The sequence below is a fragment of the Ranitomeya imitator genome, chromosome 3 (genome assembly GCF_032444005.1).
Source record: "Ranitomeya imitator isolate aRanImi1 chromosome 3, aRanImi1.pri, whole genome shotgun sequence".
NCBI lineage: Eukaryota > Metazoa > Chordata > Amphibia > Anura > Dendrobatidae > Ranitomeya > Ranitomeya imitator.
In genome coordinates this window covers 5,229,492-5,256,361 of record NC_091284.1, presented here as the reverse complement: position 1 = coordinate 5,256,361, position 26,870 = coordinate 5,229,492, and the positions used below count along the sequence as shown (strand labels likewise).

General features: G+C 47.2%; 1 protein-coding gene across 1 annotated transcript in view; it reads left to right on the top strand.

Annotated features, from left to right (window-relative positions):
- The window catches only part of LOC138672441 (uncharacterized), a 654,503-nt gene that overhangs the window by 470,336 nt on the left and 157,297 nt on the right, over positions 1-26,870 (top strand). The gene's annotated exons all lie outside the window — the stretch shown is intronic.

Here is a 26,870-nt window from a genome sequence, read left to right as displayed (position 1 = left end):
GGGGCAAATATCTGTATGGGGCCATGTGCAGCATTATATGGGGCAAATATCTGTATGGGGTCATGTGCAGCATTATATGGGGTAAATATCTGTATGGGGTCATGTGCAGCATTATATGGGGCAAATATCTGTATGGGGTCATGTGCAGCATTATATGGGGCAAATATCTGTATGGGGTCATGTGCAGTATTATATGGGGTAAATATCTGTATGGGGTCATGTGCAGCATTATATGGGGCAAATATCTGTATGAGGTCATGTGCAGCATTATATGGGGCAAATATCTGTATGGGGTCATGTGCAGTATTATATGGGGCAAATATCTGTATGGGGTCATGTGCAGCATTATATGGGGCAAATATCTGTATGGGGTCATGTGCAGCATTATATGGGGCAAATATCTGTATGGGGTCATGTGCAGCATTATATGGGGCAAATATCTGTATGGGGTCATGTGCAGCATTATATGGGGTAAATATCTGTATGGGGTCATGTGCAGCATTATATGGGGCAAATATCTGTATGAGGTCATGTGCAGCATTATATGGGGCAAATATCTGTATGGGGTCATGTGCAGCATTATATGGGGCAAATATCTGTATGGGGCCATGTGCAGCATTATATGGGGCAAATATCTGTATGGGGCCATGTGCAGCATTATATGGGGCAAATATCTGTATGGGGTCATGTGCAGCATTATATGGGGTAAATATCTGTATGGGGTCATGTGCAGCATTATATGGGGCAAATATCTGTATGGGGTCATGTGCAGTATTATATGGGGCAAATATCTGTATGGGGTCATGTGCAGCATTATATGGGGCAAATATCTGTATGGGGTCATGTGCAGTATTATATGGGGTAAATATCTGTATGGGGTCATGTGCAGCATTATATGGGGCAAATATCTGTATGGGGTCATGTGCAGCATTATATGGGGTAAATATCTGTATGAGGTCATGTGCAGCATTATATGGGGCAAATATCTGTATGGGGCCATGTGCAGCATTATATGGGGCAAATATCTGTATGGGGCCATGTGCAGTATTATATGGGGCAAATATCTGTATGGGGCCATGTGCAGCATTATATGGGGCAAATATCTGTATGGGGTCATGTGCAGTATTATATGGGGCAGATATCTGTATGGGGTCATGTGCAGCATTATATGGGGTAAATATCTGTATGGGGTCATGTGCAGCATTATATGGGGCAAATATCTGTATGGGGTCATGTGCAGTATTATGTGGGGCAAATATCTGTATGGGGTCATGTGCAGCATTTTATGGGGCAAATATCTGTATGGGGCCATGTGCAGCATTATATGGGGCAAATATCTGTATGGGGCCATGTGCAGCATTATATGGGGCAAATATCTGTATGGGGCCATGTGCAGCATTATATGGGGCAAATATCTGTATGGGGTCATGTGCAGCATTATATGGGGCAAATATCTGTATGGGGCCATGTGCAGCATTATATGGGGCAAATATCTGTATGGGGTCATGTGCAGCATTTTATGGGGCAAATATCTGTATGGGGTCATGTGCAGTATTATATGGGGTAAATATCTGTATGGGGTCATGTGCAGCATTTTATGGGGCAAATATCTGTATGGGGTCATGTGCAGCATTATATGGGGCAAATATCTGTATGGGGTCATGTGCAGCATTTTATGGGGTAAATATCTGTATGGGGTCATGTGCAGCATTATATGGGGTAAATATCTGTATGGGGTCATGTGCAGCATTATATGGGGCAAATATCTGTATGGGGTCATGTGCAGCATTATATGGGGCAAATATCTGTATGGGGTCATGTGCAGCATTTTATGGGGTAAATATCTGTATGGGGCCATGTGCAGCATTATATGAGGTAAATATCTGTATGGGGTCATGTGCAGTATTATATGGGGCAAATATCTGTATGGGGTCATGTGCAGCATTATATGGGGCAAATATCTGTATGGGGTCATGTGCAGCATTTTATGGGGTAAATATCTGTATGGGGTCATGTGCAGCATTATATGGGGTAAATATCTGTATGGGGTCATGTGCAGTATTATATGGGGCAAATATCTGTATGGGGCAATGTGCAGCATTATATGGGGCAAATATCTGTATGGGGTCATGTGCAGCATTATATGGGGCAAATATCTGTATGGGGTCATGTGCAGCATTATATGGGGCAAATATCTGTATGGGGCCATGTGCAGCATTATATGGGGCATATTTTAATATGGAGCATTAAATGGGGCGTATTTTGTATGGAGCATCTTATGGGGCCCATCATGAACTGTATGGAGCATTATATGGGGCTCCTGATTCAATATGTAACATAGTAACATAGTTAGTAAGGCCGAAAAAAGACATTTGTCCATCCAGTTCAGCCTATATTCCATCATAATAAATCCCCAGATCTATGTCCTTCTACAGAACCTAATAATTGTATGATACAATATTGTTCTGCTCCAGGAAGACATCCAGGCCTCTCTTGAACCCCTCGACTGAGTTTGCCATCACCACCTCCTCAGGCAAGCAATTCCAGATTCTCACTGCCCTAACAGTAAAGAATCCTCTTCTATGTTGGTGGAAAAACCTTCTCTCCTCCAGACGCAAAGAATGCCCCCTTGTGCCCGTCACCTTCCTTGGTATAAACAGATCCTCAGCGAGATATTTGTATTGTCCCCTTATATACTTATACATGGTTATTAGATCGCCCCTCAGTCGTCTTTTTTCTAGACTAAATAATCCTAATTTCGCTAATCTATCTGGGTATTGTAGTTCTCCCATCCCCTTTATTAATTTTGTTGCCCTCCTTTGTACTCTCTCTAGTTCCATTATATCCTTCCTGAGCACCGGTGCCCAAAACTGGACACAGTACTCCATGTGCGGTCTAACTAGGGATTTGTACAGAGGCAGTATAATGCTCTCATCATGTGTATCCAGACCTCTTTTAATGCACCCCATAATCCTGTTTGCCTTGGCAGCTGCTGCCTGGCACTGGCTGCTCCAGGTAAGTTTATCATTAACTAGGATCCCCAAGTCCTTCTCCCTGTCAGATTTACCCAGTGGTTTCCCGTTCAGTGTGTAATGGTGATATTGATTCCTTCTTCCCATGTGTATAACCTTACATTTATCATTGTTAAACCTCATCTGCCACCTTTCAGCCCAAGTTTCCAACTTATCCAGATCCATCTGTAGCAGAATACTATCTTCTCTTGTATTAACTGCTTTACATAGTTTTGTATCATCTGCAAATATCGATATTTTACTGTGTAAACCTTCTACCAGATCATTAATGAATATGTTGAAGAGAACAGGTCCCAATACCGACCCCTGCGGTACCCCACTGGTCACAGCGACCCAGTTAGAGACTATACCATTTATAACCACCCTCTGCTTTCTATCACTAAGCCAGTTACTAACCCATTTACACACATTTTCCCCCAGACCAAGCATTCTCATTTTGTGTACCAACCTCTTGTGCGGCACGGTATCAAACGCTTTGGAAAAATCGAGATATACCACGTCCAATGACTCACCGTGGTCCAGTCTATAGCTTACCTCTTCATAAAAACTGATTAGATTGGTTTGACAGGAGCGATTTCTCATAAACCCATGCTGATATGGAGTTAAACAGTTATTCTCATTGAGATAATCCAGAATAACATCCCTCAGAAACCCTTCAAATATTTTACCAACAATAGAGGTTAGACTTACTGGCCTATAATTTCCAGGTTCACTTTTAGAGCCCTTTTTGAATATTGGCACCACATTTGCTATGCGCCAGTCCTGCGGAACAGACCCTGTCGCTATATGAATTGATGAATTCATGACAATGAATTGTCGCTATATTGAATATGGATATTCAAAAACACTTAACCTACTGATGTCTCAATTAATTTTACTTTTATTGGGATCTATTTTTACTTTTGACATTTACCGGTAGCTGCTGCATTTTCCACCTTAGGCTTATACTCGAGTCATTAAGTTTTCTCAGTTTTTTTGTGGCAAAATTAGGGATCTCTGCTTATACTCGAGTATATACGGTACGTAATTACCCCAGATAGGTTTCTCCGCTCGCTGCTCGTTTTTTATTGATGAATACTGTTGAGTTTGATCATTTCCGTAGATCTGTTATTGTCTATAGTCAGTTTTAACAGCGGCAGTTAGTGCCAAAATCCTCTGATTTAACCACTTCCTGCAGCCAGTTTCATGGTCCTAATCGGGGCCTATTTTTCAAATTTGACCTGTGTCACTTCATACAGTGATAACTTTGGGATTCTTCACAAAGGTTAATAGGAATCAAATGGACCTTACAAATTATTTTCTAATTTCTGTTGAATGTGCCTATACCCTAAATACGGTTGTACACTAGTGTCTGGGCACATGGCAGGTTAAGAAGGGAAGTGGCGCCATTTAGCTATTTGAATGCTGGAATAGTTTGCAAACACTGTTCATGGTCACCTGGCAGTTCAAAAGATTGCTACCACAAACAGGTTTGGCGCTATCTACTCCATTTTCCAGAATCCATGGATTGCCTTGCTCATCATTTTTTAACCCATTGTGGAAGTTCACTCCGACAGGCAATGGCAGGGATGCAGTAAAGAGACACAAGCAGGTTTCCAATTCAAGCTCAGTGTTTTATTCACACTGGCAGCAGACAAAAAAAACCACAGTCTTACATCAGATAAAGCAAAAGTCCAGCTACTTCCACAACATAGTTTAGGGCTCGGATGAGCCAGCCCTTGAGGTCTGATGTTGCTATAAAACACAGCTCAGCTTTTTCTTACCCACTCATACGCATTGAGGAGTTCTGACCGTCTATGCTGTCTTCAGACCTGCAGCTGTGCAATCCAGGCGTGGCCCTAAAACCCCCGAATAGCAGAGAGGGTCCAGTCGTTGCCTCCTTTCCTGCTGTTTACCAGTGCGAAAGGCACTTGCTGGAAGGAATATATCTCCCATCCAGCACCATAACCCCTCACTGTGTCACACCATGTACATGGAACTGGACTTACACAGAGACCCCTACGCTTGGACCATGGTGTTACTAGCTATTCGGTGATGTGAGATGGCAAGAATAATAATCAGGCAGCAGGGTCAGAACCAGAAAGGCAAAAAAAATACAAAATCAGAACATGCAGGGTCACAACCTGAAAACAATGCACAAGCCAGGAGCTGAGGACTGAACCAGAGGAGAACAAGGCTACATCAGGCAGGGCAGCCTTTAAAAGAGTGTGGCGCTCTCCGTTTGGCTGACATAGGGAGCAGATTACTTCAGCTGGACAGCACCCACACCCATACTGCCAGAGAGGATGGTACTACAGGTCCCAGGCACCCTAATCTCAGTGGCTAGAGAGAGCCTGCACTACCCAGAGCTTCTGGTTCCGATGTCTCCTCCATCACCAGTGCCACTTGCAGAATGAATAAGGCGGGTCCTGGTGACAGAAGCAAACGTCACAGGAATATGACAAAACGGCAGAAAACCAGAGCAGTAGAAATCCCCAGAAAGTGGATCCATTTTGGAAATTATAACCCTCAGGGAATTCATCTATAGGAGTAGTGACTATTTTGATTCCACAGGATGAAGTAAAAATGGACCGGTCAAATGGAGCGCAAGCGACACAGTTCAGCTGGTATTAAAAAGTCTTCATTTAATATTAATATTGTCGCTTGCGCTCCATATGACGGGTCCATTTTTACTTCATTCAGTCTTATCCTCTTTTGAGGCGTCCGGCCGGAGCTGCAGCGTGCTATCTGCACTAAAAAACCCCATCACCAGCTTGGCGCTCCTGTGAAGCCGCCTATTCCGACTCTGTTCACAATATTTTGATTCCACAGGCACTTTCTGGAAATTAGCGCGCAGTGGATGTTGGAGAGTGAAAATCGCAAATATACTATTTTATTTCCCAACATATAGTGCCCATATTGTGCTCCAGGAGACACACACGCCGTAAATTAAGTGGGTTCTTCTCATTATAGTAATGCCAAATCCATGGATGCTAAGTGTAGTTTGTGCGCACTGCAGGGCTCAGAAGCGAAGGGAAGATTTGACTTTGGGAGAGCGGATATCGCTGGATTGGTTTTTGGACGCCATGTTGCTTTTCAAGAGTCTTTGAGCCACTAATAATGTGGAAACCTCTGTTTTTCCACTGAAAGATGATGAACCTGAGTGGGGACTTGTATTTTGTAAAATGAGTATAAGTTTTTATTGGTATTATTTTTGCCCACATTACATTTTTTGGTGGCTTTTTATTCCATATTTGGGAGGCAGAATGAACAAACAGTTGAACACCGCGCTCTACTGGTTCATCCTGTGAGGTTTTCGATTACACTCTCAGATAACTCTCTTCTAGACCCTCTTCAATCTGGCTTCCACTCTTTACACTCTACTGAAACTGCCCTCATTAAAGTCTCTAATGACCTACTAACAGCTAAATCTAATGGTCACTACTCCATGCTAATTCTCTTGGATCTCTCTGCAGCATTCGATACTGTGGATCATCAGCTCCTCCTCACTATGCTCCGCTTCATCGGCCTCAAGGACACCGTTCTCTCCTGGTTCTCCTCCTATCTCTCTGACCGATCCTTCACTGTATGTTTTGCTGGTTCCTCCTCCTCTCACCTTCCCCTTACTGTTGGGGTTCCTCAAGGATCAGTCCTAGGCCCCCTTCTCTTCTCTTTGTATACTGCCCCTATTGGACAAACAATCAGTAGATTTGGTTTCCAGTACCATCTCTATGCTGATGACACCCAATTATACACTTCTGCTCCTGTTATCACGCCTGCCTTATTAGAAAACACCAGTGATTGTCTTACCGCTGTCTCTAACATCATGTCCTCCCTCTATCTGAAACTAAACCTGTCAAAAACTGAACTCCTCGTGTTCTCTCCCTCTACTAACCTACCTTTGCCTGACATTGCCATCTCCGTGTGCGGTTCCACCATTACTCCAAAGCAACATGCCCGCTGCCTTGGGGTCATCCTTGATTCTGACCTTTCATTCACCCCCTACATCCGATCACTGGCTCGCTCTTCTTACCTGCATCTCAAAAACATTTCTAGAATTCGCCCTTTTCTTACTTTCAACTCTGCAAAAACTCTTACTGTTTCACTTATTCATTCTCGTCTGGACTATTGTAACTCTCTACTAATCGGCCCTCTTACCAAATCCCTCTTACCAAACTCTCCCCGCTCCAATCTGTCCTGAATGCTGCTGCCAGGATCATATTCCTCACCAATCGGTACACCGATGCCTCTACCTTGTGCCAGTCATTACACTGGTTACCCATCCACTCAAGAATCCAGTACAAAACTACTACCCTCATCCACAAAGCACTCCATGGCTCAGCACCACCCTACATCTCCTCTCTGGTCTCAGTCTACCACCCTACCCGTGCCCTCCGCTCCGCTGATGACCTCAGGTTAGCATCCTCAATAATCAGAACCTCCCACTCCCGTCTCCAAGACTTTACACGTGCTGCGCCGATTCTTTGGAATGCACTACCTAGGTTAATGCGATTAATCCCCAATCCCCACAGTTTTAAGCGTGCCCTAAAAACTCATTTGTTCAGACTGGCCTACCGCCTCAATGCATTAATGTAAGGATCCCTGTGTGGCCTATTTAAACAAAAAAAAAAAAAAATTGTTCTCATTCACTTTATGCAGTTAATAGCCCTCTGTGTCTGTACTGCTACATACTTAGGCAGTTAACTGGTTCATGCAGCTTTACATGAACACCCGAGCCTTACACTATGGCTGGTCCGAATAACTATAGCATTTGTTACCATCCACCTCTCGTGTCTCCCCTTTTCCTCATAGTTTGTAGCTTGCGAGCAGCCGGGCCCTCATTCCTCCTGGTATCTGTTTTGAACTGTATTCCTGTTATGCTGTAATGTCTATTGTCTGTACAAGTCCCCTCTATAATTTGTAAAGCGCTGCGGAATATGTTGGCGCTATATAAATAAAAATTATTATTATTATTACACTGTGAACTGTCATTTTCTTGGTGAATTATTCAATATTTTTACATACAGTTTAAGTAGAAATGTTCAAAATATAAATTTCAAGGATATGTTCTTAAAAAATAATAATTGGTTTTATTCTTAGCAGATGACTGTACCAGGAGATCAGAGGGACAGCTGACGTCTTCAATTTTTAAATCAGATGATCTTAAGATCCCACAGGATACAACTGAAATAAATGCCATTACTCCAGATATACCATCATCCCTTCACTGCAAAGATCTGGCATGTGATGCTTTAAAACAGGTCCTGTGTTCTGATTCATTACCAACTACTAAGGAAAATCACAGTCACAAAATAAGTATGAAAAAAGGAACTGCTCCTAAAGCAAATAAACCATTTTCATGTTTAGAATATGGAAATAGTTTTACCCTCGAAAAATCATTTCTTAAACATCAAAAAAATTTTACAGCAAAGAATAGATTTTCTTGTTCCAAGTGTGGGAAATGTTTTAACCAGAAATCAAATCTTGTTCGTCACCAGAGAACTCACACAGGGGAGAAGCCATTTTGCTGTTCAGAATGTGGGAAATGTTTTAACTGGAAATATCTTCTTGATAGCCACCAGAGAACTCACACAGGGGAGAAGCCTTTTTCATGTTCAGAATGTGGGAAATGTTTTAACCATAAATCTCATCTTTATAACCACCAGAGAACCCACACAGGGGAGAAGCCTTTTTCCTGTTCAGAATGTGGAAAGTGTTTTACAGAGAAATCAAGTCTTTTGAGCCATCAGAGAACTCACACAGGAGAGAAGCCTTATTCATGTTCAGAATGTGGGAAATGTTTTGGACATAAATCAACTCTTGTAACACATCAGAGAAGTCACACAGGAGAGAATCTTTTTGCCTGCTCAGAATGTGGAAAAGGTTATAACCATAAATCAGATTTTCTTAAACACCAGAGAACTCACACAGGGGAGAAGCCCTTTTCCTGTTCAGAATGTGGAAAATGTTTTAACGATAAATCAGATTTTGTTAAACACCAAAGAACTCACACAGGGGAAAAACCTTTTTCCTGTTCAGAATGTGGGAAATGTTTTAGCCATGAATCAAATTTTTTTAAGCACCAGAGAACTCATCTAGTGGAAAAACCTTTTTCCTGTTCAAAATGTGGAAAATCATTTACAGCTAAATCAAGTCTTATCAGACATCAGAGAAGTCACACAGGGGAGAAGCCTTTTTCATGTGCAGAATGTGGGAAATGTTTTCTACATAAATCATCTCTTGTTACACATCAAAGAAATCACAAAGGAGAAAAGCGTTTTTCCTGTTCAGAATGTTAAAAAATGTTTTAACCATAAACCAGATTTTGTTAAGTACCAGAGAACCCACACAGGGAATAAGCCTTTTTCATGTTCAGAATGTGAAAAATGTTTTGTGATGAAGAATTCAGTCAGCTGAGAAGCCTTTTTCATGTTCTTAATGTGGGAAATGTTTTAACTGAAAATTGTATTTTCTTAAAGGGGTTGTCCACTACTAGAGCAATCCCTTATCATTCCTCATGTCTGGCCTCTTTAAAATAAAAACAGTCATACTAGCATTCTGTGCCGGCGCCATTCCAGCATTGTAGACACTCGCATTCCCGGTGCTCAAGTGAGCTTGTTCCATCTCACAAGCCCTATGCCCAATCAGCCCCGGCTTCACAGTCCCTGCGTTTGCACATATTGAACATCAACAGGAAGCCAGGGCTCTGGCTGCTCTCTGACTTCCTCTTAATGTTTGATTTGTCAAAAGGTGGGCTCACATGATGCAACAACCTCACATGAGCCCCGAGAATGCAAGTTCTGACATCGCTGGAATGACGCCGGCATGGGAGGTTTGTATAAGTGATTTATTTTAACAGGACCAAACATGAGAAATGAGAAGGGGCGGTCCAAGTAGTGGACAACCCCTTTAAACATCAAAAATCCCACACAGAAAGAAGCCGTTATTATTCCTAAAGGGTTAAAAATTAAAAAATCGTATTTTGTTGACCATCATAAATAACTCAGAAGGGGAGAAACAATATATGTTATTGACAAATTGTACAAAAACATAGAAGAGACAGTTAAAAGATAAAGGAAAATTACTTTAGAACTTACCGTATTTCTTAGACTATAAGATGCTAAGCATGCCGAGATCTCCGCAAGGAGAAACGATACTTCTTGGATAACGGTCAGATGCCTCTCACACAGACAGACAAGATCTTCGCTTTGCACTGATGAGGGGCAGTACCCCGAAACACGTTGTCTGCAAATTGAGATTCTGGTTTGGCTATTATCCTAAGTCGTGTGACAAGACTCGTTAAAGGGTCAACATCGACTTGTAGGATTGCTACTTCCAATAGGTGGCACTAGAGTTCTAGCTCGCTTCCTCTCTGAAGAGACAATTTGCATAATTAGACTATAAGACAAAGTTTTAGCACAAAAAAAATTGTTAGTAAGAGAGTGCATTTTATAAACTGGAGACAGCGTCCTGTGACAGAAGAGAACAATGAGACAGTGTCCTCCCTGATCAGTGAGAGAACAGCTCTCCTCCAGCCCCACATTTATCTAACTGGTTGCTGTAGAGCACGAGGGGAAGGTACCGAGACCTGCATAGAGGCTGCCCGTCCTGCGTGAGCAGCTGAAGAACCTTCCTCCTGACTAGCTTATGACCTGTCAGTTCATGTAATCAATCACATAACGTGGAAGAACTGCAAAATGGAGTGATGTATATACAGCGTACAGTATGTGTATGCAAATGTGCATATGTAGTAGAGATCTGTGTATGTAAGTGTACATATCTAGCAGAGCAGTGTGTGTGTGCATTTGCATATGTAGCAGAGTTGTGTGTGTTAACCCCTTTCCGACATGTGCCGTATACACAGTACACAGCTCTGCGGGAGCTGCATTCCTGTAAACAGCAGTACATATACGGAACGGCCTCACGCTGAGCACTGCGATGATCGGGTGCAGGTATCAGCTCTGTGTGACCCCCCTGATGCCGCTGTCAGTAATGACAGTGATATAGAGGAGCATTGCGCAGGGAGTGGGCATTGCGCAGCAAGTTACACAAATTTGAGAAAGGCAGTTGATACAGTCAGCCTGTAATATGTGTGGCCTCTCGGGCTCTGTATACTCCACACAACATTCAGTTATTTCCCAGCAGAAATGCTTTACATATGATCTGTTCAGGTTCTCAGCATTATATAACAGAATTTAATGTTATAAAGCAGTAGCGGCTAACCCCTATAAAGAATATTTTGTATCCTATGAAGGTAGGGTGTTATTAAACAACAAGAATTATCTAAATTAAAATTCAGGTCCACTACTACCTAATTCAACAACCACCTAACTAATCATATGCTGTTCCTTCTGTTAGAGGATCTCACACTAATAACTAATTTTTTTTTTTAATTTCACTGTTAGGTTTTGTTCTTACACACAATTACTTTACCTTTGGCAGTACCTTTTACAATCTGGTGAGGGGTACTGCCATGGGTACATCCTGTGCACTAACCTTTCCAAACTTATTTTAGGGTGGTGGGAGAATAGAATTGTTTTCACTCAGCGATGATTTTTTCTTTCACACCAGTCACATATTTTGGGGTAGGTACATTGATGATGCATTTATTTTTTGGGATGGTGTTGCACAATTGTTTTCTGATTTCATTGTCCTTTTGAACAGAAATGATATAGTTATGTATTCTACGCATGAAATAGGGGGTAGGGTCCTTGACTTGACTATAAGGATTGGAAATATTGGCTACATCCACTAATGGCTTCCTATACTGACCAGCTGGCATCATCCAACCATGAAAGCAAGCATTCCAATAGGGCAGTACTTGAGAGCCCGAAAGAACTGTTCTGACAATGATAGCGTGAAGACACAGCCTTGTATCTTAATTAACCAGACGTAAATTGTGTAGGCCTAGAATCATAAACTGCTGTCTGAAGTATTGACTCTTCTTGTAGGATGAATATTTACCTCTAACATTATCTCCTACAGTTTATTTTCTGTTCTCTTTGCAAAACAGTGATGCATGGCCAGTGAACAATATTTGCTGATATGTTAATGAGCTGCATTGTCCTTGTCTGTCAGTCTTATGGTATTGTAAACAAATGAGGGAAATCTATGAAAATAGTTTAAATAATCAAGTAATGCTACTTGATCTAATCTCCATTCTTACCTTTTTATGTAAATACTGAATGAGAGACACTTGTTAAGTCAAAAATAGTTTATATGCCTCTGTATAAAGAGACTGAGAGAGAGACAGCCAGAGATTCTGCCAAGACATCCATACATCCAAAAAGACCAGAGACAGGACAGCAGCCATTTTACATCATGGCCCCATCATGAGGGACACGGATCTATCATTCTACAGGAAGCAACAAAGGGTTTTTGGCCCCGGTTGGAAGAATACAGATCTGCTCCATTGACCAACGCTGAACCATGGCTACGTTTGGAGAAGCCGGGTTGTGCATCTCAGGTTAACTGGCCTTGTGCCTCAATGGAATGTCATCTTCTTACATTTGTCATTACCTCCTCTCTGTGTACGTGCCAAAGGTGGAGTAACTGACCCTGGAAGATGAAGCCAGGTTGTGATTCTCGGGTTAACTGGCGTTGTACCTCAATGTACTGTCACCTTCCTACACTTGTCGTTACCTCCTCTCTGTGTGCATGTCACAGGTGGGGTAGCGACTCTGGAAGATCTGAAGTTACAGCTCCTCTTATCCTGGTGAGTGAGACTCTGTAATTTTGCACCATCTTGGGTACTGTGCTGGGATTGTTCTATGTGTTATCTGCCTGTTATGTGCTTCAATAAAGATGTTTTTGCGGTATGTGGACGACATGTTCCTAGTATGGGATGGGCCGGTGGAAGATTTTGATAAGTTTGTCACTCTGCTTAATGATAATAGTATGGGGATGGCCTTTACCTCGGTCTTCGGTGGTTTACATTTGGATTTGTTAGATGTGGCCATCGATATAGAGGATGGGGCAATCAGGACTTCATTGTACCGGAAATCAGTAGCTACCAATGCTCTTTTGCATTTTGATAGCTATCACCCCAGTCATACTAAACAAGCATTGCCGTATGGACAATTAGTTAGAACTAAGAGAGCCAATAACACTCTAGAAGGTTTCTCTTTACAGTCCCGCGAATTAGAGAAGAGATTAAAAGACAGAGGATATCCTGAGTATATTTGGCAGGAGGCGCAGAGGAAAATGGACAACCAGACCAGTAGAGTCAGGAATATGGCCAACCCCACAGGTAAAAGATTTACGTTCTGTTTTCAGTACGGCCCGATGAACCAACAAATTGGGGCAGCTATTAGGAACAACTGGCACCTACTGGATAGGGACAGAGAGTTGGCCGAAGTGGTGGCGAGGGGCCCTCTGATTTCTTATAAAAGGAGCACCCGGATTAGGGACGTATTGGTGCAGAACCGTATCACTGGCAGTAGAACCAGGAATTGGTTAGAACGTGCTATTCCTCTAGGCAATCATCGGTGTGGACATTGTTCATATTGTAGACATCATATTATGGATAGGATTTTGCACATCGGGTCAGTGGAACATAAAGTGATGCAGTTTATTACGTGTCAAACCAAACATGTTGTTTACGTGGTCTGGTGCCCGTGTGGGAGATACTATATAGGTAAGACTATCATATGTCTATATATACGCTTTAGGGAACACTGTAGGTCGGTCGTTACAGGAAAGGGGGCGCCGAGACTCATTAGTCATATACGTGAGACACATGATGGGAATTCAGGAGTGATAACTTTTGCTGGCATAGAGCAGGTTAAATTGCCCACAAGAGGAGGTGACCATCATAATCTATTGCTCAGACGAGAAGCAGTATGGATTATGCGGACTGGAGCAATGGGTCCCGCAGGGCTTAATGAAAAAGTCGATATGTCTATCTTCCTTTGAAACATATTAGGTTTAATAATTGGGCCCCAACAAAATAATAAATTGTATATAATGTATAAATGAATTTAGTGTATATATCCGCGTATCTAGGGCCTTGTGGTTTTGTCACATGGGCATAGATAGGCGGAATCATTTATACCCCCTCATATTAGAGGAGGATAGAGAGGTCAAAATAGACGAATAATATACATTCCATCTAAACCTTTCTCTGTGGGGCAGAGAGTCTCAGTTTTTTACCTGATTATGCTGTAAGTCGGCTCATGTAGATAGATAGTATAGGGATAGTGTTCACTTTTCGCTATTTTCTAGTTGCTACAATATGCACTATTGATTGCTAACGTGTACTTTCTTACAACTTCATTGTTTTTAATTGTAACTTTTATTGTAGTTTTTAGCGTTTTGTATTGTGGGTGGGCGCGGTGATGTCGGAGGAAGGTGTGCGGACTGAGCACCCTTCTTAAGGCGTCACGTCTGCTCACACATTGAACCCGTTCAAGCATCGGATAGGTGCGAAACGGCCGTCGTTCAGCCTTCACTTTGCCTGTATTATACACCCCCGTGCCGTGATGATGTTGCACTAATAAAGTGACCTGCATAGAAGATTGGTGAGTGCTGCCGTATTTCTTCCTGCCTATATGGTACAATAAAGTATTGCCACAGTTTTACCCTCACCCTGCGTTGTCTGTGTAGCGTTATGTCTACGTTATAAGGAGAGCGGGCATTGGGTGGGACGATCCTTGATCCATGCGGTTTCGACTAGCGGACCTGGGGGGCTTGCCGACCCCCCGTGTCTTCACAGATAGCTTTGGTAAAAAGTGTAAAAATTAGTGGTGAGCGAATATATTTAGCACTACTAGAAGAGAAGAAGGTCTCACAAGTATCTGCGATCCTCTTGGGATTCATTGTTTGGGAAGGAAAGCTTTGTTCCACCGGGTTTCGGTTCTATCAAAAAGTTAAAATCCAGTTGTTGGTGCTTTGTTATTGAAAACCGGATTTACTTGTCTGAGCCAAAACTGTTCCTTTGCTTTGTCGTCCATGGTCTTTAGCAAGACGCCCTGTGCGGAACAGAGTATAATATTAGGAAGAAGTAAAAAGACTCAAGATGATAATATACAGATGGGAAAACTAGAGAGGAAATATTGGAGAACAAAACATGGAAGAATCAGGTGGATCCAATCATTGTCTTAAAAAAAACAACTTATTAAACGAACCAAAACATGGGGGAAGAAAGCTCTGCTCCGTACACACATGGCTCCGCCCTGTACACACATGGCTCCGCCCCATACACATACGGCTCCGCTCCATACACCTCGTACACATGTGGCTCCACTCCGTACACATGTGGCTCCGCTCCATACACCTCATACACACACGGCTCCGCTCCGTACAGATCATACACACACGGCTCCACTCCGTACACCTCGTACACACGGCTCCGCTCCGTACACCTCGTACACACACGGCTCTGCTCCGTACAACTCATACACACACGGCTCCGTACACCCCATACACGGCTCTACTCCATACACCTCGTACACATGTGGCTCTGCTCCGTACACCTCGTACACATGTGGCTCTGCTCCGTACACCTCATACACACACGGCTCCACTCCGCACACCTCATACACGCGGCTCCGCTCCACACACCTCGTACAGACACGGCTCCGTTCTGTACACCTTAAAGTCTTCCTTCAACCTTAATAATAACTATGTACAGGCGGCGCCCCAGGGTCCTGGTCATCGCAGTGGTATTGCTTTCCTCTCGGGGAGAGTGATGCTACGTTTGGAGGCAAGAAAGGATAACTGCATCCAGGTATCACAAACATGCAACACATTCACACTACATGCCACCAGGGGGAGCTGCTGCTCCTATTAGGTCACTCCCCATATATTGATATAACTGGTAGTCTGTAGGGAAAGTTAGTCAGTTACAGACAGGAGTCAGTTGCAGACAGTGGTCTGAGCCGGGTTATCTAAGAGACCCTATAAACAGGCTCAAGTCACCTGTCACAGTGGTTTTGTCCTATCCTATATGGGGGACAGAGAGAATGAAACACCACATCTGTGAGACCCTTATGTGAAGCCTTAGGCAGTAAGGGACTGCACCACTGCAGAGCAAGGGAAGGCTACTGATATCCACCTGGACAAGGGGACTCTGGATTTGCCTCCAGACCGGCCGGACTCTGCCTGCCCTGTGATCTGGTGCTCTGGACTGTGGATGCTGAAGCCTTCAGTAAAGACAGGCTGGAGCGAGCCGCCCGCCCCCTCCCCCGGGCGGCATACGAGGAAGCCGCCATGACAGGGGGTTTGGAGCAGAGAAAAGGGGGAGTGGGGTTCGTTACAGGAGGAGGGATATTGCCGGCGAGGGGTATGGTGGGAACGGGGGAGGAGCGTTTCACTTCCCGCTCTGTGGAATCGAGAGCAGTCGGGAACGCTCTTACCTGCGCTAAAAAATGGCGGATATCAAGCTGGTGCTTTCACAGCTGCGGTCGGCGTCGCAGCCTCCCGGCTGGCTGGAGGCTCAACTGGCGGGCATCCTGGGCGGGGCTGCAAGGCTCAGCCGGGGTACGGCATTCCCCACATGGAGCTGCGACCGGGCCTGCACCTATCCATGGGCCGGCGGCAGATGGCAGCGTTCCGGACGGCGGGTCCGGGCCCGACGGATTCCTGATGGCCTCATGGAGTGACGGGGTCGGCATAGTCCCCTCTGCAGGGGTCGCAGCAGCTGGAGCAGTGAGGCGTGAGGTCCACGTCCGGGTGGACGCACAGACGGCTTCGAGGGCAAGAGACGGCGGGACGGCGACGGCATTGGCGGCTGGGGGGACTGGAGCTCCCCTGCAGCCTGGTGAGAACCTTTCTATGTTTTGTTTGTCCCCGGCGTTGTCGACGCCGACCATGACTTCGGGGGATCGGGTTGGGGGGTATGTTGAGCGTGAGGGAGTTGCCTCGCGGGCGGATATGAGTTGTGAAGGGGTGGGTGAGTTGTTGTCGGGGGTGCGGGAGTTGTTGTCGCGGTTGAGCAGTAGTAGGCCAGGGCCGTCCCCTTTGTCAGCCTGGGTTGGATCGTCCGACTCAGGGTTAGCGTTGTTAGGCAGCGGTCCGGGTGACCAGGGTAGGTCGGCCGAGCCGGTCTCGGTGTTTGTACAGACGGAGAAAGAGAAGGAAGGGGGCATTCAGCTAGATGATAAGGCACGTGCTGAGGTGTATGTGTGCTTTGAGGGGCCGTTGGGGGCGCATTTGAAGAAGGAAGTGCGTGAGAAGATTTGGAAGGATGAGTACGTGGAGATATTTTCACTGTTACCATTGGAAAAATTTAACTTGGACAAGAGTAAAAAAGAGGATAGTAAGAAGGAGGATGAGGAAAAGCGGCGATGGCGCCTTATTCCTCAGATGTTTGTGAACTGGCTTCAGGCATTTGTGATTTTGGCAAGTGTTATTGGCGAAAAGGCGCCCGAGAACTGCTCGGCCTTGTTCTGTTATATGGATGCCATAGGGGAGGCGCATAGGGCCTATGGTGGTCAAGCATGGCTACGATATGATGAGCAGTTCCGGCAGCGGAAGGCGGTTCGTCCAGCGATCAGATGGGATCAGAAGGACATCGGCTTGTGGTTGCGGGTAATGGCACCGACGAAGTTTGGTCACTCCTTTCAAGGGGGGGCCGGAACTTCCAGCCAAGGCTCCGGGCAGGGTTCCTCTTCAGGAGCCGGGGGTTTGGCAGGTCAATCCGGCAGTCAGAAGCATGGCGTGTGTTGGCAGTTCAACGAGGGCCAGTGTAAGTTCGGGCGACTTGCAAGTTCAAGCATTTGTGCTCGCACTGCAATGATGCCTCCCACGGAGCCTCCAAATGTTTTAAGAAGAAGGGGAAGCCAGAGGGTAATCCCAAAGGGGGTGACTCCGGTGAGACTGGACGCGATGGCCCCTTATCTAGATAGGTATCCCGATAGGGAGAGGGCAGAGTTACTCCGGGCCGGGTTTGATGTTGGTTTTTGTATACCGGCCCCGGGTTTTGCGGTACCACCGACGTTGAAGAATCTTAGATCGGCTGAGTTGCATGCATCGGTCGTGTCTGAAAAGTTGGGCAAAGAGGTGGCGTTGGGTAGGATGTCAGGTCCGTTTCCCACTCCCCCTTTGGATGATTTGGTGGTGTCACCTTTGGGTGTAGTGCCAAAGAAGGAGCCGAATAAGTTTCTCAGCATTTGTCTTACCCGAAGGGGAGGTCAGTTAATGATGGGATTGATCCTGAGCTCTGTTCGGTGGTTTACACGTCGTTTGATGAGGCAGCCAGGTGGGTGCGCAGTTGTGGTAGGGGTGCATTGTTGGCCAAGACCGACATCGAGTCGGCTTTCCGTTTGTTGCCTGTTCACCCCGATAGCGTGAGGTTGTTAGGCTGTTATTGGGACGGCGGGTTTTACGTTGATCGATGTTTGCCGATGGGCTGTTCACTGTCGTGTGCTTATTTTGAGGCTTTCAGTTCCTTTTTGGAGTGGGCGGTGCGGGATGTGTCCGGTTTGGACTCGGTGATTCATTATCTCGATGATTTCTTGTGCATAGGCCCTGATCAGTCTCAATGATGTGAGGTCCTGTTAAGGACAGTTGTTTGGGTCGCAGAGCGCTTCGGGGTCCCGTTGGCACCTGGCAAGACGGAGGGTCCATGTACAAGCTTGTCCTTTTTGGGTATTGTCATTGATTCTGAGATGTGGGAGTTTAGGTTGCCGGTTGACAAGGTGTTGGGTCTGAGAGACGAGGTTGCCCGAGCTAGACGCTTAAAAAAATTGCCACTGCGCGACGTGCAGTCGCTCTTGGGGAAGTTGAATTTTGCGTGTCGAATTATTCCCATGGGGAGAATATTTTCACGAAGACTGGCTGGTTCCACGGCCGGGGTCACTGCCCCGCATCATTTTGTGCATTTGTCAGCTGAGCACAAGGCTGACTTGGAGGTTTGGGACCGTTTTTTGTCTTGTTACAATGGGCGTTCGTTGTTGATGGAGGAGGCAGTGGGCAACGCTGATTTGGACCTGTTTACTGACGCCTCGGGCGGTATTGGTTTTGGGGCCTTTTTTGGGGGCCGTTGGTGTGCAGCCAGATGGCTAGAAGCCTGGTTTGAAACAGGTTTAGTACGGAACATATCACGTTGTTGGAAATTTTCCCGATTTTGGTGGCGGTGCAGCTGTGGGGCGATGATTTTCGGAACAGAAGGGTGCGTTTTAACTGTGATAATATGGCGGTTGTGTGCGCCATCAACAGTTTGACGACAGCGTCTCCCCCGGTGATCAGAGTTCTTCGGCAGTTGGTTTTGTCTTGCTTACACCTGAATGCTTATTTCACAGCTTCGCATGTGCCCGGTGTTAATAACTGCATTGCCGATTCTTTGTCTCGTTTCCAGTGGGAGCGTTTTCGGTCGCTGGCGCCAGAGGCCGAGGAGATGGGCCTGGAATGCCCGGCGGAACTTTGGAGCGTGGTGTCCGGGCTGCAGAGTCTTTAATCCAAGCGTCCTTGGCTCCGAGTACGTGGTCGGTTTATCAGGCGGTATGGAACAGTTGGGAGAGTTGGCTGGCGGCTTGTGGCGGTGCGAGTGCGGGTTCGGACCAGGTGGGGGCATTGTTGTTGTGGGGCGGATCAGGGATGGTCGGCAGCGAAGGTGGATAGGACGATAGCGGCTTTAGCTTTTGGTTTCAGGTTACGTGGTCTTTAGGACGTGACAAAGTCCTTTTTGGTGAAGCAAGCTGCGAAGGGGCTGAGAAGATCATGCAGCCGAGGAGATTGTAGGCGCCCGGTGTCCTTTGAGATGTTGGAGCGGTTGGGGAAATGGTTGGGTGATGTATGCGTTTCCAGCTTCGAGGTCGCGCTGTTTCGCTTAGCTTTTTCGTTGGCCTTTTATGGAGCGTTGAGGATAGGGGAGTTGGTGTCACCTACTACGGTTCGTCAAGGGGGCCTGTGGGCGGCGGACTTTTTTGCTTCCGAGGGGTCATTGCAGTTTTGGATTCGTAAGTCTAAGACGGATCAGATGGGGCGGGGCAAGAAAGTAGTTTTGGGTGCTGTTCATGGGTCTGTTATGTGTCCTATCCGGTGCTGGCAGGCTTTTGATAGGTTTCACCCGCGTGGTGACGGGCCTTTGTTGCGTCATGCAGATGGGTCTTTCTTGTCTAAATATCAGTTCGTTGCGGTCTTTCGGCAGTGTTTAAAGGCCGTTGGGGTAGATTCTGCCAGGTTTGCTTCTCATTCTTTCCGGATCGGGGCTGCCACGGAGGCGGCAAGGAACGGATTGGCACCTGAGGTGGTGCAGAGGATTGGGCGGTGGGATTCCGGCCGTTATCGGAGTTACGTGAGGCCTTGAGCAGCTGGGATCGGTTTGATCTTTTGTTTGTTTTGCGATTGTCTAAGCTGTTTATGTTTTTCAGGTTCATCCTCGCTGTTGGTGTGGATTGTCGGCCACTCATTTGTGTACTGGGGCGCGAGACGGGCCAACGTCAGACAGGATGGAAGACAGCTCGGGTTTTCCAGGGACGTGGCCGTCATCAGGTGGTTGGGGTTTCGGGGTTTACTTTGGAACAGAGTTCTGGAGGAGGTTCATAATGGCATTCGGCTGGACAGGTCTCCTGATATTTTGGTTCTGCACGTCGGGGGAAACGACTTGGGAATTCGTCCTTGTCGGGAGTTGATACGGGACATTAAACACGACATGCTCCGGTTATGGGTTTCGTTTCGGGAAATGTCCATAGTGTGGTCGGAGAGTGTTCCTCGGATATCTTGGAGGCACGCCAGGTCGGTGGACAGGATAAATAAAGCCCGAATTAAGGTGAATCGGGCCGTGTCGGGTTTTGTTGTGCGGAACGGAGGTATGGCCGTGCGCCATTTTGAGTTGGAGCGTGGTGGTGATCAATTCCTTTTGGGTGACGGGATTCATCTGAACGCGGTGGGCACGGATTTGTGGGCTCTGGGGTTACAGTCTGGAATTGAGCGGGCCATAGCGGTTAAGGTTGGTGGGGTCTCGGGTACTTGAGGAGGTCAAGTATCCTCGTGGTGGCAGGGGGAGGGGTCCTTGGAGTTGGTGCTAAATTGGCCTGGGGGGTCCGTCGGGATACGGATTCTCCAGTTGGTTTAAGTTTTGGTTGCGGGTCTGGTGATCTGGGGGAATCTTGGTAACGGTGGGCCAGATTCCTAAGTTGGAAGTGGACAATGGTAACCCTTCGGGGTATTTTGGTGCTCTCGAGCCTGTGGGGTAACGGTTGAGAGTAATCTACGGTTGGTCTCTTGTCCACTTGTGTATACTATGGGTGACACCAGATTTTTAGCTTCAAGGACCCCTTCCCAGCTCATTTATGGTTGTATGTTTTGTTTGTTATAATAAAGGCCGCTGTGGCCAATTATATCCAACTTGAGACTCATGTCGTTATTCGGAGGTTGGGAGGAAAAGGGGTCGGTGATCCCTTGGGAAGGTAATTAAGCATGGTAGTCGACAATACCAATGTCAAGGTAAAGAGACTGCAACCTTGTGTCCTCGTTCTTCTCTGCGCCTCTCACCATCCACACACTGGGAAGCCCTAGGGACATACTTCACCTGTGGGAAGGTATACCATCTAGCTGCCATTCCATCACCCCAGCGGACCCCACAGCAGCGTCGGTCACCCTGACCGAATACCAAAGGTGGCGTCATGAACATAAACTCTATCCCTTTAAAGACCTTTCCCCTTTAATACAGACGTTCCAGGGCCATCGACCGGATCAGCCACCGTGACATTCCCCTGTGAACCGCACGATGCGGTACCGAGTACCCCTTGCCCTGACGGGGCGATCCATACACACGGCTCTACTCTGTACACCTCGCACACACATGGCTCCGCTTCGTGCACCTCGTACACACACGGCTCCGCTCCGTACACCTCGTACACACACGGCTCCACTCCGTTCACACGCGGCTTAGCTCCGTATACCTCGCACACACACGGCTCCGCTCCGTACACCTCGCACACACACGGCTCCACTCTGTACACCTCGCACACACACGGCTCCGCTCCGTACACACGCGTCTTAGCTCCGTACACACAGCTCCGCTCCGTACACCCATGGCTCCGCTCCGTACACCTCGTACACACACGGCTCCACTCCGTACACCTTGTACACACACGGCTCCGCTCCGTACACACGGGGCTTAGCTCCGTACACACAGCTCCGCTCCATACACCCACGGCTCTGCTCCGTACACCTCGTACACACGTGGCTCCGCTCCGTACACACACGGCTCCGCTCCATACACCTCGTACACACGCGGCTCATAATCATATTTTCCATCCATACAAAAGACAAAAATATCGTTCACCTGATGATGGTGGCAGAGATAATAAGGTCATTATCTTGAGCGATCATGTTCTATCGAGGGCTGATTGCTCACTTCTTCACAAGGGTTTGCCCTTTTATCGGGGGCAGGTTTTGATAATTTACAACAGTCAAGGACCTTCATATTTTTGCCCGTTCACTGTTATATAAACGCTTTTTCTTTGACGATAATTTACATAAATTGTTCCCAACAGAAACAGAGCAGTCGGCGCTGAGGATTCTTGAGCTGTCTAGCGAACATTTGACGCCAGAAGGAGGTCGGATGCCTCAGTCCATTCATGTGCGCTCCAAGAGGTTCCCCCTCTGTCCAACCGCAGTGCAATCGACCTGTTTGTCATGGTAGTGAGTAATGAATTACTAAAAATTCCTCAATCCATACAGCCTGATAATTTGACCAGGGAGGAGCGAGTATGATTGGGATATCTGCAGAGTCTCCCTGATGTTGTGAGGGAATATTGTACTGTGGCCTAAATATCTTTATGAAAAGGAAGTGCCAGTTATCCAATACAACTTGTTCTAAAAAACTAACACACAATCCCTTGTCCGCCTTTTGTGCGCAGCTCGGGGAGATTTTGGTTAGAGCTACAGAAGCTGATATTTCTAAAGAACTTTTTACAGCTTTGATTGTGACAGCCAACTATACCCACGTTCTATCTCCTCCCCAAAACACATAAAAATATTCAGACTCCACCAAAGGAGGTTCATCAGGAGTGTATTTACCAGTAATATAAGAGACCGCTACTTAGCTTTAAGTTGTCCATAACGATACAGGACAGACACACCAGGCATGTACCCTCCAGATGAAGTGCCTTAATCTCCTTGATTTATGTATGCCTATCTATCTTAATGTGAGGTTAGAATTTTGGTGAAATTGAGGGATTGGCCTCTTTTTGCAGAGTGTGGCTCTGATTATTCTGAAGCTAGAGAAACAAGTATGTTTGCTTCATGACCCCACTGTCTATTAAGTGTGTGAACCAGGACGCCACCTCGGGGAGTAGCTTCTTTTTTCTTTTTTGAATTAAGTGTTTATATAGGACGTGTGTCTCATTTTATGATGAGTATGGGCAATGTGCAATATATGGTTGAGTATAAGGCTAACGTGCAATATCTGTGTGTTTAATTTATGGCAGCCTGCTATAAGTTGTGTCATCTGATATGTGAGATCTATAAAGCAAGATATATGACACATTTGTTCAAATAATGGCAGCTTAAATTGTGTTATTTAGCACACCAGTGAATTAATCTTTTTTTTCTACATCCTTAATTTATCCCCTTTTGGGGTGTTGTGGTTTTTCTTTTTTCTCCTCCCACTCCAACTAATTTTTGAGGAATGGTATAGTGAGTAATTATTGTTGCTGAATATTTTCTATAGATGTTATTTACGTATTGTGTATTCAGTACAGCCAAAATTTTGGGTGTCATCCTAGCACACAAATAATTAAATCATCTGGGTTATTATATCCTTGGAATATTTTTTTTTTCTTTCTCCTGGTTCACTAAGTTCTCACATCTCTCAGTACCCTACTACTACAAGGGTCTGAATTTATTCTGCCAGGGCTAGTAATATTGGGACAGCCGTCGAGGAGTGGGGGCGCCATTGCGCAGGTCTAGGGTGCCAACCCCCGCTGATAGGTAGGGTGAGTGTGAGAGACAGTATCCATCAACACCCTCCTCACCAAACTACACTTATACATTTTTCTTTCCCCTTCCCAATAGAGTTTGATAGACTAGAAGGGACAGTCGACGTTGAGCGGGGACGCCACTGCGCAGGAATAGGGTGCCAACCTCCGCTGGCAGGTAGGGTACTGAAAAGTGTTAGGCTATTAGGAACAGGCACCTCCCTAGGTTCTTTTTCTATTTTCAAGTGTTTTTTTTGTGATGGATTTGTATGCACTTTGTTGTTTTTAACTATTGTTAATAAAGATATTTTTAGTATTTGGGGGTACTTTCTGTGAGTTTGTTGTGAGCCTGAACAATAACTGTCGGAACATATACTTGACTGCCACCATCGATAGGGACAAAATCAAATTTTTGGATGTGACACTGACTAGGGATAAGGAGCGTATTATCCAGACTACTATTTTCAGGAAACCCACATCCACGACCATGTTGCTCCATGCGTCCTCCTCCCATCTGGCACATATGGTACGGTCGGTACCAATAGGTCAGGACAGGCCGGAGCGAGCCGCCCCCTCCCCCCCACGGCTAAGCGAAGGCCAGCATGACAATGGGTTGGAGAGGAGGGGGTGGGGCTGAAAGGGTTAACAGTATAGGGGGCGGGGGAGATAGTTGAAGAGAGGGTTAGGGAAGTGTCAGGGGGCGGGGGCCGGTCAGTTCCCGCTCACCAGCACTGAAAGCAGCAGCATGTCAGGTGTGGACGCTGTGCTGCAGAGCCTGAGGGCGGCTGCAGCCTCTCGGCCTCCCGGATGGCTGGAGGCGCAGGTGGCCCACCTGCTGGACGGCGGCGCCGGCGGCAGCGGATCCCCGCCGGCGGTCCCCCATCTTGATCGGCGGGCTCGGCGGACACGGCCCCCCGAGCGCCTATCGCCGGATCCTGGGCCTAGCGCCCCCCGCAGGCGTAGGAGCCCCTCCCGGGACCCTCCAGGCCGGGCACCGGTAAGAGCAGCGGCGAGTAGGCCCCGGCCAGGGAGGAATCCGACTGCCAGGGGGGGCGCAGCGGCGGTTGCTAGGCCCTCACCTCGTGGTGCGGTGGGGGCGGAGCCAAGACGCGCCGGGCAGCGCTTGGGGCCTAGAGCAGCGGGAGGCCGCGGCGGTGCCGGTTCCGCCGCGCGGTCTGCCTCGGCGGTGAGAGCGGGGCCCAGAGGAGCGGTGGATGGAAGCGGGGCGGGCGGCCCGAGGCAGGACGGCGCTGGGTCGGCCCCTACTACAGTGGCGGGGGGTCCCCCTGCTCCAGGGCCTTGGAGCGGACAGCCTCTTACGGCGGCCTGGACTGCGGCTGGCGCCGGTCAGCAAGATGTGCCCTCGCCGGTCCAGGCGGCGTCTCCCCCCATCGCGGGGAGTCCGAATCCAGTGTCCCACGGGCCAGCTGCGTCCGGGAGCAGCGGGTCTGACGGACACCTCCAAGGCACATCGTTGGACGGGTCGGTGGTGGATTGGGCCGTTCGTGGACGTCCGGATACCAGCACTCCGGCTGGAGGGACCACAGATCCCTTGCAGCCCGGTGAGTATGCGTCTGTGTCTCGTGCTTGTTCTTATGATGCTAGTGCGCCTGCGTTTAGTGGTGGTCAGGGAGCGCTTAGCGGCGTAGCTGCGGCAGGGGTAGCAGGCGGCGGTGAAGCGGCAGGGGTGCAGGAGCTTTTGGTTAATGTGCAGAACCTGCTAGCTAGATTGGATCGTGATGTGGCTCCGCAGGGTTTTTTGGGTGCTTGGTCTGGTGTAACACGGAGTCCGGTTAGTGCGGCAGCAGCGCAGGCCGAGGTTGCGGAGCCAGTTTCGGTTTCTGTGCAGACTGAGAAGGAGAAGGAGTGTAGGGTCCACTTAGATGATAGGGCGCACGGCGAGGTATACGTGTGTTTTGAGGGCCCGTTGGGGGCGCATCTTAAGAAAGAGGTCAGGGAAAAGATTAGTAAGGATGAGTACGTGGAAATTTTTTCACTGCTCCCCTTGGAGAAATTTAACATTGACAAGGGGAAGAAGGAGGATTTAAAAAAGGAGGAGGAAGAAAAGCGGCGTTGGCGTTTGATTCCCCAGACTTTTCCTAATTGGCTTCAAGCTTTTGCCATTTTGGCCAGTGTTATTGGTGAGAAGGCTCCGGAGAATTGCTCGGGGCTATTTTGCTACATGGATTCCATCAGTGAGGCTCATAGGGTGTATGGCGGTCAGGCGTGGCTGAGATACGATGAGCAGTTTAGGCAGAGAAAAGCTGTGCGGCCGGCTATTAGGTGGGACCAGAAAGATATTGGTCTCTGGTTGCGCGTGATGGCGCAGTACAAGTTCGGCCATCCCTTTCAAGGGGGGGCCGGTGGGTCCGGCCATGGATCTCAGTCCGGTGCAGGGAGCTCCTCAGGCAACGCCGGTCAGGCAGGAGGACAGAAGTTGGGTGTCTGCTGGCAATTTAATGAGGGACAGTGCAAATTTGGAAGCAATTGTAGATTTAAACATTTGTGCTCCCACTGCAGTGGTTCCTCCCACGGAGCCGCAAAATGCTTTAAGAAGGGCAAGGCAAAAGCAGGTCCAGGTAATTCCCATGGGGGAGACTCCGTTGATGGTGGAAAGGATGGTCCCTTATCTAAGTAGGTAACCGGATAAGGAAAAGGCGGCACTGTTACTGTCCGGTTTTACGGAAGGTTTTGTTATTCCAGCACCTCCTTTTGTGGTTCCCGTTGTTAGGAAAAATCTGCATTCAGCCTTGTTACACTCTGAGGTGGTTTCAGAGAAGTTACGTAAGGAGGTGGCTTTGGGCCGCATGGCTGGCCCTTTTGACCATGCTCCGTTTGAGGACTTAGTTGTTTCCCCTCTGGGGGTGGTCCCTAAGAAGGAAGCGGGAAAATTTCGCCTTATCCAGCACCTGTCGTATCCTAAGGGTAGGTCGGTGAACGACGGCATTGATCCTGATTTGTGCTCGGTGGTTTACGCATCGTTTGATGAAGC